Source organism: Eptatretus burgeri, chromosome 4, assembly GCF_056783735.1.
Source record: "Eptatretus burgeri isolate ZD-2024b chromosome 4, Ebu_testis_v1, whole genome shotgun sequence".
NCBI classification, from domain to species: Eukaryota; Metazoa; Chordata; class Myxini; order Myxiniformes; family Myxinidae; genus Eptatretus; species Eptatretus burgeri.
This window is the reverse complement of record NC_140964.1, coordinates 74,421,392-74,427,944: the sequence shown is the minus strand read 5'-3', so window position 1 is coordinate 74,427,944 and position 6,553 is coordinate 74,421,392.

The window sequence follows — 6,553 nt, the reverse complement described above, 5'->3', positions numbered from 1 at the left end:
TGCGTACTACCACTGGTGAACACTTTATTAATAGAATTTAATCGTGAACATTATAAACTTTCGAAAAACTAGTATTTAGACACTTTTGCGTAATAATGGTGATTTAACAATTGCTTGTGTAATAGTCTTGAAGTTAGTATTTTATATTTGACATCAATTAATTGTAAAACAGTGTAGAAATGTGTGTTTTAAGTACTATTTAAATTTCAAACTACTTATGGCGGTCGCTGTGCTGAATAAAGGTTACTTGTGAGAGAGAGCATAATGCGTCTTTCTTAGATTTTTTTTCATTAAGCACTTCATTATTTATAAATTTACTTACTTGCGCTATTAGGTTTTTATAATAATGAAATTATGTTTGCAACTTTTCAGCCTTATTATTGTGGGAATTATTTGAGTTATAGTCTATGAAAGTGCTAATTCGTGTACCTAATCCTGGTAAGTGTTTCTATGTAATGTGAAGTTTTTAATAATCCAACTCGGTTTAGTTTTTCACTATATTATTTGCTTTTGTGAATAACTTATAAATAAACTCCTAAATTGAATAGTTCAATTAAAATTTGAATCTTCTTAAATACGGATACTGATTTTTGCTCATAAAAACTTTGCAATATTGATTATAAATGTTATAAATTTATCGAACGAAATTAATTTATATATTTCATATACAAGATAAATTAATTTTAAAGTTTACTATGAATCATTGTGCTTAATTGTAATTACGTTACAAACTGTAGTTACACTTTGCTCATTATAATTAAATTTCATTGCAGGGTCCTATAGTATTGTTACAGATCTGGAAGCCATTTGCACTCAAACAGACAGCAGTCCCAAAGTGTAAGCATGGTGGAGCTGATGTTGGAGGACATGATGTTGGGTCATTGAAAATCAAAGAGCTCGTTTTGATTCACAAGGAACTCTTTCAAAATTAGGTTTCGTTTCTGTTGAAAAACCACTGCTTCTTGGTTCATACCAAGTGGCAGAAAGAGTGGCCAAATCCAAGAAGCCCCATACAAATGCAGAAGATCTCATCAAGCCATGTACACTGGAAATGGCAACAATTATCCTGGGCAAAGAAGCAAGAAAAAAATTTGAACAGGTGCCACAATCAAATAATGTCATTCAAAACCGAATCAGTGATTTGAGTGAAGATATTTTGGACCAAGTCATCTCAGATGTCAGAGCTCGTCCTTTTAAAATCTCTGTTCAGTTGGATGAGTCAACTGACGTCTCCATTTGTACTCAACTCATCACATTAGTGAGGTATGTCAATGATGGTGCTGTGAAGGAAGATTTCCTGTTTTGTAAAGATCTGCCTAAAAACACAACTGCAAAGGATGTGATGCAGCTGGTGAAAGACTTCTTTGCCAAACATGATTTAGATATCAGTCATTGGTTCTGTGTGCAGTGACGGGGCACCTGCAATGCTTGGAAATAAATCTGGATTTTCTGCATTGATGAAAAAGGAGATTCCAGACTTGCAAGTTACGCATTGTTTTCTTCATCGGCATGCTTTGGCATCAAAAACATTGCCTCCAAATTTGAAGAAAGTCCTTGATACTTGTGTGAAGATCATCAACTGGATCAGGGGGAAAGCTTTGAACCATGGCATATTCAAATCATTTTGTGAGGATCTGGGTTGTGAGCATTCAGTTTTGCTTTTCCACATAGAAGTCAGTTGGTTGTCACGAGGACAAGCTTTAACCCGCTTCTTTGAACTGCGGGAAGAAATCAACGTTTTTCTGGAGGAGCGTGAATGTGATCTGGTTGGGGCATTGGAATCACAGGAATTCACCCAAATGCTTACTTCGCTGACATTTTCACTCGTTTGAATGACCTGAGTATTTCTCTTCAAGGAAAAGGGATAAACTTTTTTTCTTTACACCTATGTTGTATCCACATACTATCACAATATTGAAGGCGTGTGAAAAGTTGAATTCCTTCAAAGAAAAGTTACATCTTTGGCGTCGAAGGATGGAAAGAGGCAGTCTCTCAAATTTTCCTTCACTAGAAGAGATGGTTGATGATGCTGGATCCATAACTCCAACTGTGTGTGAAGAAATTGTTGCTCATTTGGAAATGCTGTCAGAATCATCTGATGGATATTTTGCTGCTGGAGACCTGAAGATTTCAGAAGAATGGATCATGAATCCATATTCCTATAATTTGGAGAAAATGTCAGATGATGAAGAGCTGGAGGAAGATCTTATTGATTTGCAGACTTATTGAGACTGTTGTTTTTGAGGTCAAAAGGTCAAAGATCAAGGTCACATAAATCATCAGTTTTTACCCAATTCACATGATGTATATGTACATAACTGTACAGTATATAAAACGGAAAAACATGAGAGGACAGTGAACCCTCGTCGAGGCGAAGTCTTGGTCGACCCCTGTGAGTATGTCTCTTAATTTTGTACAGTTTGAACTTGAGTTGGGCCGCGAGTATATCGATTAATTACTTATTATTGGCCCTTGACTACGTTTATTAAATACCTCTGTTAATTACGGACGATTGGAACATACCTTTTAGATATGTAGACCTTTCAAGCCCTTAAGTCCTTTTAGACCCCATTCGACGCCTTTAGACCATTTTTAACATTTTATACCTTTTTGACCTTTTAAAAGACCATTTATACCCTTTACATATTTACAACCTTTCGACCCAAGCTTTAGACCCCCTAAGACCCTAAAATACCCTTCAGACCCGAAAGACCCATAAGACCCTTTAAGACCTCAATGACCCGTTTAGACCTCAAATACCCATATGACCCAAAAGACCCTTAAGACCATTGAAGACCCGTAAGACCCTTAAGACAATTCAAGAAAGAGAAAAGCCCCACGTGGCAAAGAGAAAACGGTGTCCATGACAACAACTTCATGCCATTATAATCAATTGGGATTTTTTGTGATTTTATTTTTTCCAAATGTCAGGATTTTTTCAAGACATCACATTGAAACGCACACATCTTATTTGTACGCTTGTGTGGTATATGTGTATAAAATCTGGTGAAAATTAGTCAAAGGTCTCAATCATTGCCTTTTAAAACATGTAAAACACCTATTTGGCGGCAATTAGAAAACGAATCAACCAAATTTGTTATGCACAACATTCAATCATGTAAAACACTTCTTAGGTCAAATTTTCCAAATTATCAAATTGCTGTTTCCATGACAATAATTGTTTATTTGGATTTCGCTCGTATCGTGCTATACACGACATCTTTCTTGTTTGTTTGTCTGTGAGCACGATGTCTCAAAAAGTTTGAGACGAGTTGTGACAAAACGAGGTGGACGAGTTGCTTTGGTGACCAGAACAAGTCGATCCAGATCCGGCCTATCAGTGGGATACAAAATGTAAACTGTTCAACCCGGTGGAGGGATACACTGTACAGAGTGCCACTCAAGTTGTCTGTGTATGATTCAGATGTGGCACAGCCTCCTGTGGTTGCTGCTGAAGTTGACAAATGGAATGACAAATAGTAGGTATATGTTCCAGCAGAAGAAATGTCACAGAATGCAATGGAAACACTGGTGCACTGTAATAACACAAGCTCTCCAAATATCGTCTGGCTCATGAGAATTATGGCGATGCTTTCGGTATCGACTGTTGCAGCAGAGAGAGATAATTTTGCACTCTCCGGCAAATTATGAGCTATTAGTAGAGTACCTGCCCTGCAGGCGATTTTGTTCCAAGCATGCAACACATTCTTCGAGATGCGAACAGTACCTTTCTTTGGGCGGTGTATAGGTAACCGATAGCTGCCTCAATCGCTCTCAAAAATTAACAATAAAAACCCCGGGTGATGTGCACGAAGCAAAAACATACCTTCTGCTTGTCATTCAAAACACCTCACTGTACTGGAAAACATGCGGACAGGAACACTGTACCTGTACTGTAAATAATGGAGACTTGAAAACGTGCGGACAGGAACACTGTACCTGTACTGTAAATAATGGAGACTTGAAAACGTGCGGACAGGAACACTGTACCTGTACTGTAAATAATGGAGACTTGAAAACGTGCAGACAGGAACACTGTACCTGTACTGTAAATAATGGAGACTTGAAAACGTGCGGACAGGAACACTGTACCTGTACTGTAAATAATGGAGACTTGAAAACGTGCGGACAGGAACACTCTACCTGTACTGTAAATAATGGAGACTTGAAAACGTGCGGACAGGAACACTGTACCTGTACTGTAAATAATGGAGACTTGAAAACGTGCAGACAGGAACACTGTACCTGTACTGTAAATAATGGAGACTTGAAAACGTGCGGACAGGAACACTGTACCTGTACTGTAAATAATGGAGACTTGAAAACGTGCGGACAGGAACACTCTACCTGTACTGTAAATAATGGAGACTTGAAAACGTGCGGACAGGAACACTGTACCTGTACTGTAAATAATGGAGACTTGAAAACGTGCAGACAGGAACACTGTACCTGTACTGTAAATAATGGAGACTTGAAACCGTGCGGACAGGAACACTGTACCTGTACTGTAAATAATGGAGACTTGAAAACGTGTGGACAGGAACACTGTACCTGTACTGTAAATAATGGAGACTTGAAAACGTGCGGACAGAAACACTGTACCTGTACTGTAAATAATGGAGACTTGAAAACGTGCGGACAGGAATACTGTACCTGTACTGTAAATAATGGAGACTTGTAATATTGAAGTAATAGCCATTCAGTTCACTGAACTTAATATTAACTCTTTAGCATCTATTTTTCAAGAGGCATTTAATCAATAAGCCAATGATCTGGAATCTCCACTTATTTTTATTCATTTATTCATGTATAGCCGATGGCTGCTTGGTTGCATCATTTTCTGGAAGCACAGTTGTGCCACTGATGCAGTGCCCCTGTTACCAGTGAGCTCGTCCTTATTTTGCCGACCTCAGAAGGATGACAGGCTGAGTCAAACTACCTAGTGTTAATTCAATGACACAACAGGGACTTGAACTCAAGACCCTAATACCTCAAGCCAGCCACCTGAACCGTTAAGCCAACACCAGGCTTGGTCTTGACTTGATAGTTTGCAAAAGAAAACAAAATAGTTTGAAACTATTAAAATGGTGTTTTATTAACCAGTTTCTAACCTGTTTCTGCAAACGAAATGTGAGAGCCAAAAAGGCAAGGTTTGTCCAAAAGAGGCAAACACTCATGAAGAGCAGTATTTCAACCACAGAAAGTGGCTTTTCAACAAAGGGTGTCAGCCTTGGATTTTGGATTCCAAAAAAAAAGAGCCATCAGGGTTTCTTGGAGGTGGCAAGGGAGAATCTCAGGAGGTGCAAAGTCCTTTACCAAATCCGGACTACCCTTCCCCAAAATTATCATTTTTAGATCCTCGTGGAGGATCTCTAAATCTTACTCACGTTGTTGTTCTTGTGGACTTTTTTGTTTCACAGCCTACAGTTTTCATCGAAACTTCCTGAAACTTGGCATATACATGTAAAAATACCCTGCGCAGGCAGTTACCATCTCCGATTTTGAAAATTCCTCCGAGAAAAAAAAGTTATGACGTCAAAATATCTCCGCTAATGGAAATCGCCTAAAAAATTATCTCCGAAACTAGACAAGCTTTTTGAATTCTGTTTGCGGGAATCGAACAGGGCATTAGCAGAGATGAATTACCGCACATATCATACATCACTATGACGTCATATCAATTTTTATGACGTCATTCCTATTTTTTTGACTTTTTGTTTCACAACCCAGAGTTTTCATCGGATCTTCGTGAAACTTGCGATGTATATGCAGAAAGCCCACGCGCAGACAGTAACCATCTCCGATTTTGGAAATTCTTCCTAGAAAAAAAGTTGACGTCATAATATCGCCGCTGATGGGAATCGCCTATACCATTATCTCCGAAACTAGGCAAGCTGTTTGAATTCTGTTTGTGGGAATCAAGCCGGGCATTAGCACAGATAATTTATCGCAAACCTGATACATCACAATGACGTCATATTCGTTTTTATGACGTCATCATTAAGAGGACAAGGATCTAAGCTCATTCGAGCTTGTTGGGATCAAATTTTTGCTCAACATGTAACTTTGAAGTCGAGGGGTACACCGCGATGCAGCACCGCCTGCTGCCACTATATGCAGCACAATTTGGGGGGGGGGGTTGTCAAGTTCGATCGAGGCTGAATCAACGATGACGGGGATGAATTGTTCAAAAGAGCTTCCCAAAGACCTTTTTCGCACTGGTTTATCAGCCATGGCGCTGTTACTTTTCACCGAATTGAAGTGCAGTTTAAATTAATTAATTAATTCTAAAATCGAAATAATAAAAGCGAATCTTCAGTGAGGTAAAGTTAAAAAAAAATAATAATAATAATAATTGCCTGCCACAAACAAGTACGGTATTTTTGAAGACATTAGCGTCGTGTCGCGACAGGTTAACGAAATTATTAAAATTGAGCAAAAAAATATGATTCATTGGTCACCGATATGTTTGTTGTGCATACACCGCCTAAACGATCGGTTCACAAACAGAACACGTAAAAGAGCGAAATTAAGTTTAAAATGAGTTATGATG